Below are 9,826 nucleotides of genomic sequence, written 5' to 3'. Positions count from 1 at the left end.
GTTTAGCACTGCCATTATTAACTCTACCCCTCAAGCTTGTTTTTTGTGATGTTACTAGTGTTTTCCTCATAGAAGAGATTCGACGTCAATCTCTTGACACTAATGGGCATGGTGATGCATGTATGGTTGGTGAAAGTAGCAAAAGAAACAATCAATGGCCAAAGAGGTCGTAGTCATAGTCACGGTCATTCTTCTCAAGATTGCAAGAATGCATGTAACAAGTGTCATGGATGTGACATGAGGAACATTGAATGCTATTATTGTCACAAGAAAGGATACATGAAGAAAGATTGTCGTCCACTGCAAAAAGAGAAGGGTAAAGCCATTGTAGCTTATAAGTCCTTCACCTCCTAAAATCAGTGTGGAGATAAAGGAGCTGAATGTCGTCAAGTCTCCACATGTTCATGTTGTTTCTGATGTGCAACGACCATGAGATGTTTTAGCATTTACTTTTGATTTGAGCCTAGAGGCATTATTAGCTCTTGATGAATGTTATGCACAAAATTGGATCATTGACTCAAGTGGCAATTTTCATGTTCCTCCTCACAAGGAGTTGTTCTCAAGTTATGCTTCTACACATGGTTCAATTGAGCTAGGTGATTCTATCAGCTTGAGATATGAGGCATTAGAGATGTAAATGATGGGTGTAGGGTGAAGCTGCTTCATGGTTGTATATACATAGGCCACTTGGGCCATGTTGGCCTTCAAATGGGAGAGTTAGGGTCCAGGCCAACTGGCAAGACACCCATCACAGTGACCATACTAACCTTATCTATTATTTTGATCATATAGAATAATAATGAGTAGTGAGGCAATTTCAAACCCTCATCGAGACCTCCACCAATACTCTGCGTCTGCTCTTCTTCTCCCTTGCACTCCACATGCACCACGCACTCTTCGTTTCCTGAATCATACATCTTAGAATTCTTAGAAACCTTGGAATCGTAAGAACCCTACAAACTCTGTGAACCCTCATAACCTTGATAGCCCTGAGAACCACTTTGAAACTTACTACACCCTTCAAAACGTCTGTAAAACTCTATGGTCCCTTCAAACCATTTGGATCATAGGGAATTACTCTCTTTGAACACATCTTTGTACCCTCATATACCATGTATACTTTTTTCTGAAAACCATAATTGGTTCCACTCTATTATGGGTAGTATATCTCCACCCCCTCTAGTTTCTTGCCCCACATTATGCATCCTTGATCCTCTTGTACTTCAACAAAATATTACAGTACCTCATCTAACATTTCTAGAAGCTCAATGGAATCTCCTCATGCAGTTTTGAATTCGTGTTGTTGATAATTTTGAACCTTTCTAGAGCTTCATCTAGAAGACTCAGAAGGTCTATATTTTCATTCTCTAAAGAACCGTCTAGACAACCCTTTTTATCAAATAAAAACCCCTTACACATATGCACGATAAACCCTTCTCCAATCTTTCTAATGACCACTTTTGCAAAGTCATCCTAATTATTAGCAAAGTCTTTTGCAAATCCTTGAGTTTGTTCATAGAGCTTTGGAATCACCAATTGTTTAAATGCCACAATCATTTGGTTTTTTGAAACCCCTCAAAGTTGCATCTCTTCTTCAGAACAACCAATGTAAGCTATAGGATCATACCCATCAAAAACATTCTTGTCACTACACACTACATCTGTGCTTCTATATGTATCAACCATCATATTGAAGGAAAGCAATAAATTTTTCCATCAGTAGTAGAATCTTTGCTGCTTGCAAATCGGCCATATCCTCTTCTGCTCATGTTCAAGCTAGTTCATGTTGTGTTCATCAAGATGTCGTCAGGAGAAGAATCTCACAAGAGATTAGAGTAGGGGATTGGAGGGAGTTTTTTCTGGGATCTTTGGAGGGAACTTTTTATAAAAAATGGACAGGTTGGCAAATTTATTGAAAAAGATCTCTCTATAAACTTTGTGCTGGATTCCATAATCTTATGCAAAAATCTCCCTCTGCCAAATGTTGGTTAATGTCATAGCCCCTCACCCAAAATTGTGCTACCACATTACCAGACACGGCTATAGAGTGGCGGTTGGGTGGTTGGAGGTCCTTTGTGCACTTCTAACAATGTGCTTGCACACAAGCTACATTATATATGAAGACAAGTGTATAAATTTTACACGCAAGATCATTATATGACTCCCTATTCCACAAAATAAGTAATAGATTCTTCACCTTGGAATACAACATAATCATAATACGAGCATCAAAGAAAAATGGTGCTAGTTAGAATTTCTTTGATGCAGCATTTCGTCCACTGTAGAGGTTTTCCAAAGACAATGCATGTGTGCATGTTTTAATTATTAAAAGGATACAATGCACGCGGTGACGAGGGGGAGATGTACCTGACAATTCAAGCGAGAAAAACACACCTCAAGTGGCTTGTTGCAGCAAGTGTGAGTGTTAATAACATTATACATGATCCATCTACAATTGTTTTTTAGTAATTTCTCTAATATCAATTCTCCACAATGACTCAGGTCAAGGTCATGTAACCTTGCTTTACGGCTATCCAGCTAGAGCAAATGCTTTCTATTTTGTAATGTTTTACCTTCATCATTAAAGTTAATAGAAGGTCAAACGCATGAAAGAGCAGTGATATAATGGTGGGTAGGTGTAAAGCAAGGCTGCTGCTACTAACCTTAGGTAAATGACAAGCAGTGCGCTTCTTTTCATGGCATTTGGGTGAACGCCATAGTACGTCACCCAAAATCGTGTCGTCACATCAACATGCATCACTATAGAGTGGCGCACGAATCACGATCTGAGAGTTGGGCTTGCATTTCCAAAACAGTGCGTAGTCTAGTGGGGAGAACTCCTCGTTGATCTCAAATATTGTCATCGTATGGACCATCTAGCTCCCCAACAAAGCCAACGCTAGAGATAGAGAGAAAGAAACTTACATTGAATAAAAGGACTCACTCAGTGATAATTTTAAATAGAGTAAAAAACATAGCTTTATATGCCTTTATATAGGCAAACCCTCTCTCTATCGCTCCCATTGTTTCCCCCAACCAAGCGCTAGTGCACATTTCCTGGATGCTCTCTCTCTCTCTCTCTCTCTCTCTCTCTCTCTCTCTCTCTCTCTCTCTCTCTCTCTCTCTCTCTCTCTCTCTCTCTCTCTCTCTCTCTTACACACACACACACACACTTTCTCTCTTGCGTTTCTTAAGATCAAGCGCTAGCGCCCACCAATATCATTCATGTGTGTGTGTGTGTGTGTGTGTGTGTGTGTGTGTGTGTGTGTGGATTGCAAGCGCTAGTGTCCATTGACATTGAATGATAGGGGGGGGGGGGGGGGGGGAGAGAGAGAGAGAGAGAGAGAGAGAGAGAGAGAGAGAGAGAGAGAGAGAGAGAGAGAGAGAGAGAGAGAGAGAGAGAGGTAGGGAGGATTTGAGGGACGGAGAAAGAGAGAGCTCCTGGCAGCCCAATGATCAATAGTGGCCTCCTTCTTCTTCACCTTCTCCCCCCTCCTCCACACACCCTTGCAACACCCTCAACCATCCCCTTCACCTGCTCTACCACTCTCCTGGCCCACGTCATGCAAAAAAAAATCAAATGTGAGTAGTAGCACCCCCCCGCCCCCCCAGTCTTGGTAAGTAGGTGGTGATGATCCCTCCTAAAGTTGAGATTCCGTATGAGGTGTTGTATAGAGAGAGAGAGAGAGAGAGAGAGAGAGAGAGAGAGAGAGAGAGAGAGAGAGAGAGAGAGAGAGAGAGAGAGAGAGAGAGAGAGAGAGAGAGAAATGGAGGGAGAAAGATAGAGAATTGTACAGAGTGAGAGAAAGGAGAGAGAGAAATTGGAATTTTGGGAGAGTAAAAAAGAAGGAGAGAGAGAGATCTCCACACACACACACACACACACACACACACACACACACACACACACACACACACAGAGAGAGAGAGAGAGAGAGAGAGAGAGAGAGAGAGAGAGAGAGAGAGAGAGAGAGAGAGAGAGAAGAGGGAAGATAAAGAGTGTGGTGAAGAAGATAGAAAGAGAAAGTAGGGAAAAGATAAAGGTAGATAGAGAGATATGGATAGAGAGTGAGGGATTGAAGAGACAAGAAATTGATACTAATAAAGTCCTCAACCACCATGCTTTTCTTACTTGATGATCGGGCAACATATAGAGAGAGCTTCATTGCTAGCTTTGGGTGTGTTGATTGTCTATAAATATAGCCTAGGGTGTTAGCTAAAATACATTTGGATAGCCACTAAGCTCTAGAAAGTTCTACCAACGATGGCTTCCTCTGCGTCATGCAAGGTGAGTATGTTCTTGAATACTCTTAGAGGTGAACCTTTGTTGCTTGATTGCCCTCCGAGATTTGCCATGGTCAATCTTGTAGATTATGGGGGTTGTAGTAACATCGGGATATTTGCCATCATTTCCACTATGGATGACGACATTCAGACTCAGGTGAAAGATGGTGTGACATTAGGTCATCAATTTCAATTTGTATTGGATTTAACATGACTGGTTCAGAGTTGCTCGCATTGGAGCCAAGAGGCTTCATAGTAAAGAAGATTGCAGTCAAGGAAACTAGCAATGTTCGTTATTGGCTTGGAGTATCAATTTAAGCATCAAGAGAATTGAATTAGCAGTTACCATGGAAGATCGGATTGTGGAGCACACTGTCGTGAGGGCAGGCATACATGAAAAATTCATGTTGGAGACATCTTCTTCACAAGTGTGGGTAAGGAGGTATGAAGTTCATGTTACAAGTAGCCCGATGTGTACATGTGGTGACTTCGCAAAACGAGTGGCACAAAGCAAACCCTTCATAGCTTACAGACATATTTACTTAATCTTCCTTCGCTACTTTGGCTTGGACCTAAACCACAATATGTTGATCCATCAGAGAAAGCTAACAAATGAGGATCTACTTCGTGTGTTCAACTGTCGTCGTACAACATAAAAAAGTATTGTAATTAAATTAATTTACTCACATCCCCTATTGCCCATATGTAATTTTATGGCACAAACTGCAAACAACAATTGACTTAGTATTGTAATTCTGTTTGTTGGAATTCATGATTTGAGTTGGTGGCGTGTGTCTTCTTGTCCTTCTTCTATGTTAGAAGCATAAATTTTTCCAATGCATATGTTACTAAGAATGTTCTATTGGATTGTGTGAAATAACAAAAAAATATTCCTCGAAAAAACTCTCTCCAGCTAGGCACAAAAAGCTTTTTCCCTACAAACACTATACCAGTGAAAGGCTTAGAAAAAGGCCCCTCCAAAATCTCTCACCATTCCCATCCCCAAGAGATTATGTGTATTTTAGCGGGATAGACATCGGGCCTCTGGCTACGTGAACTATAGAGATCAACTCAATTCACACAATTAAAACTTGCTTAAAGGACCAAAAATATTCCCCGCACTTTATTTCACAAAGACCTAATCATATATTTATTATTACAAATGAACAAAATTCATTCTTTGATACAACGGTTATTTCTTCAATTCAATGCTTGAAACCTTAGTACCTTGAATTTTCCCACTCTAAACCTCCTTTCGAGAATTTCTTGAGCAATGGATGCCCTTGATTTGTAGGCCCTTCCCTTCCTTGTGTGTGCCCTCTTGATGAATGTCCAAGTTCCCTTGCTTTGATATTCCTTCCTCTTAATTCTTACTCAAGGTTTTCTTTCCTTGAATCTCCTTCTCTTCTTCCCTTCCTCCAATGATCTTCCATGTCTGATTTGCCTTGATCATCTGCTAATAAATGCTAAAACAATTAATTAAATCCACTAAATTACCATTGGACCCTTGGAAGGCCAACCAATAGTCTTTAGGCACACCATGAGGGTAACCTAGCTAGGGGCTTGACATGTGTCCTACTTGCCCCTTGGGCAAGGGGTGCCCTTTGGGAGAGAGAGTGGTCAAGCAACCACCCCCCCTTCTTGCATGGCTTGCCCCCTCCTTGTAGGGATTCACTTTGACTTTTGTGCCCCACCTCAAGCCCCTCAACCTTGGGCCTAGTTCTCACCACAAGCTTGGTCCTTAAGCCCCTCAAGCTTGGTTTGGGTTCTCACCTCAAGTACAGCCCTAGCATCTCAAGCATGACAAGCACCTCAAGCATCTCAGTCATCAGGCATGTCAAGCACCTTAAGCTTGGGCCGGGTTCCCACCTTAAGCACAACCCTAGCTTACCTAAGGTCAAAGGACTTTTAACACTAACTATTGGAGGTCTTCAATGAAGCTAACCCTAAGGTCTTTATGCTCCATTGGTTAGCCTTGCTCTTTGATATACCATCTCTCATTTGGGCCCCTTTACCATTGGCCTCGTGTTGAGATAGATCTATAAGCACATGTCTATATCCTAACCCTTGTTCCCATTTATTCTCCCACATTAAACGATCAGTTTAATATGAGAAAATCATTTGGGTTGGTTAGATATTAGATTTTATGACAACATGTGTCTAGTCCGTTGTTGTTGTACATTATGAAATAGTTTGAGAGAGGAAGAGAGAGAGAGAGAGAGAGAGAGAGAGAGAGAGAGAGAGAGAGAGAGAGAGAGAAAGAGAGGGAGAGTTTGAATAGTTTAGCCACTATCAATTTTTTAAGAAATGATATCTTTTATATTGTACATCATTCTCACAAAAAGCTATTATTCTTTTTTAGGCATATAAATCGTTGGAGTTTCCTCACGCACATTCATATGATCTATTATTTTGTTTTGTCTGTAAAATGAGGGAAGATGGACTCATCTCCATTGCCTTCATTTCAAACTCCTTACAAAATGTATCCCTCTCATTCCCTCAGAATCTCTCCCTCCTTTGCCCGTGCCACCCTTCTTGTCCATGCCTCATGGCCCCAAGTGACACCATGAAGTCTGCCTTCAAGGGTGTTGAGGCAACCTTGGAGGTTGAGAAGATAGCTTTCACACAATAAACCACACAAGAAGAAACAAACAAGGTAGACTGGCTCTTGGGCTATGTGTCAAATGGCCTAAAGCATTTATCCAAGTATGAGTAGTTGGGGGACAACTAGTGCTACACATAGTTGCAACTTACTGCGGTGAGAAACTACATAAATGTAGCAATAAGTGCACTCACGAGAGAAGCAATACATCATCAAGGCAAAGAGGACCAAGATATGTAAAGTTACAGATAGCATCCACCTGTTTCTTGGCTTGGCCAAGGTATGTGGGCAAGGCCACCATGGAGGAGAGACTTGTGAGATTCCCCGCCCCTTTGTACCCTTAGCCACACTTTGTGTTTACATATGTAATGGCTCTAGTGTGTAGACACTATCGAGAAGCAGACTTTTATTTAGAATGAACTGTTTTCAATTATGTAATCTTGTTGAATTCTTGTAGCTATGTCAATTGTGCAATGTAAATTGGGAGAGAGTCCATTGCATGGGGTTGAAGAGGGAGGGGACCTCCTTTTAATTTTTTTTGGGAATCTTCTCATAGGATTCCCAAAAAGCACTCATCGTGAGATGCTCACCCAAAAAACACATTTGGGTGTCTGAATGGTTTTTGCTTCCAATGAGGAGATTGACATAAGGATCAAAATTTTGTGTCACATCCTTGCCAATACTCCCCTTGCCTTCCACCACTCTACTATATTTCATACAATGGGATTTCCATATCATGTGTTTGTAGATGCCTCAAATGTAGGGATTGGAGTTGTGCTTGTGTGGGCAAATATTGGAAAGCGATATAGGCTTGTCTAATATGCAAGTAGAAGGCTTAGCCTTGCCAAGGAAAACAAATTTATTATTGAGAGAGAGGCTCTACGTATGATCTATTCAATTAACAAGTTTTGTTGTAACTTACTTGGCAACAAGTTGTTTTCCATGTGGACCATTTGGCATTTGATAAGAGCTCTCCATCCATTCTTTTTTTTCGAAGGCATATTTTACTTGTCATCGTTGGTACTTAAGGGAGTACTCTACTAAGTCTATATGTGGTCAACTATAGGCTTCTTTCTCTAAAGAGCATATTTTCCACCAAGCTTCATGTTTACAAGGTAGAGCTGTGGCTAGTCTAACTTTGACATACTCCATATGGAAGAATGTGATCTTTCTCATAGACTTTGAAATAGGCTCCATATATCAATTTGTGTCCCACTTAAGTCTTAAGTTTTTGCTCCTCTCTTTTGTTGTTTGAGAGGAAGTTTTCCAAGGTTGCTCATGAAGCACCTTAGTAGGGTTAAGTTTTCTTGCCAAGCATTATAGCCAGGATGTCACTTTCATGTATGATGCTATCATACCTAGTATGGGCTTATTTTAGATGAACTTATGAACTGTCAAAACAAGGCTCCCGAGGCTAGGAGTCCATATAGAGATTATGATTTCACCAAGCATGGTTCACAAGATTTCAATCCACTAAGCTTTCTTGATTAGAATATCTACTTACTAACAGAGTAACATGTTATGCTATATGTAGTTGGGAGCCCATTTGGAGATTATGATTTGACCAAGCATGGTTCACAAGATTTTTAACAAATTGAGCTTTTTTTATTAGAACATCTCTTTACTAACATAGTAACATGCTATGCTACACGTACTAGCAGTTGCCGTAAAAAAATTCAAATGATCAAGATCATGCTACGAGTTCAAAGTACTGCTATCAACACACCCATAGATGAAGTTACAAATTTCTACATCACAATTTACTACGAGCACTCATTCTAACTAGTCCGACGATGACTTATTTTCTACTCTTGTTTTTAAGGATGAAAACTGTTCCAAACGGGGGAAGTATTGTCAAGACTAGGATCCTAGGGTGGTTGATTGCATGCATTAAACACATCCACAATGTGATTATGCTTGCAAATGTGTCTTTTCTGCCTTAGGGTCCTAGGGTGGGTGACTGCATGCATTAAACACATCCACAAAGTGATTATGCTTGTAAATGTGTCCTTTGTATTTGCAACCATCAAAAGGAACGCATAATTTCATGTGCTTTGGTGGGCATATCTATCTATATGTGCGCCCTAAAAGACTACATTGAGACAATAATTGCCTTATGTTCATGGAAAATTGCCACTAGTTTTTTTGCCTTGCCTTGTCGGCATATTATGCAATCATTGGACTCAAGAGTCTACATTCTGGAATGTATGCCAACAAAAAAGTTTCCATAAATGATGTCATTTTTTAAATAGCAACAAGCTTACACTGTCTTGCATTTGGAGAGAATGCCATATGGAAAAATTTGTAGAAAAAGGCACCCCTTCAATAACTTACCTTGCCTTCACTAAGTGCCTAAAACATCCAAGAACATCCATCATATAGGTTAAAGACTCCACATCGGGCTTCAAACTATAGATGGACTCCATACTATCAGTAAATTGTTGGCCCTTTTCCAAATGATGTAGACGAATATACAAAGTCAAGAGGAAAATGAATGAAAGTTGAGCTAGAAGGATGCCCTAACGTGGCATCTATTAGAAACAATCAAAATCTTGTTGGACTTGCCCGCTATAAGCATATCATGCAATCAAAGCTCTCCAATGAGATGACTTTGAGAGAGGTGAGCTCAACCACTGTCAACGTATATATCTCCAAGAGCTTTGCATCCAATCACCCTTGTCTCCGAATCTCATTGTGGATTTGTTTTCCCTTTTTGGATGGCTCCAATCACATCACAAGGTTCGAGGATGCATAGAAAGGTCGTTTGCAAGGATGCCCTCACATTGCATTTGTTTAGGAGATTCCAAGAGCTTGTTGGATTGCTTATTATAAACATATCCTGCAATGAGAGCATTCAAAGAAATGACATGGCAAGAAGGAGCTTCTCTGGAGTACTTTGCACCTAACAAAGTGCACCACACTATGAGATGCCATCGCAAG

Source organism: Adiantum capillus-veneris, chromosome 9, assembly GCF_014529385.1.
Source record: "Adiantum capillus-veneris isolate H3 chromosome 9, ASM1452938v2, whole genome shotgun sequence".
NCBI lineage: Eukaryota > Viridiplantae > Streptophyta > Polypodiopsida > Polypodiales > Pteridaceae > Adiantum > Adiantum capillus-veneris.
The sequence above is the reverse complement of the archived record's forward strand: the minus strand, read 5'-3'. Positions refer to the sequence as shown.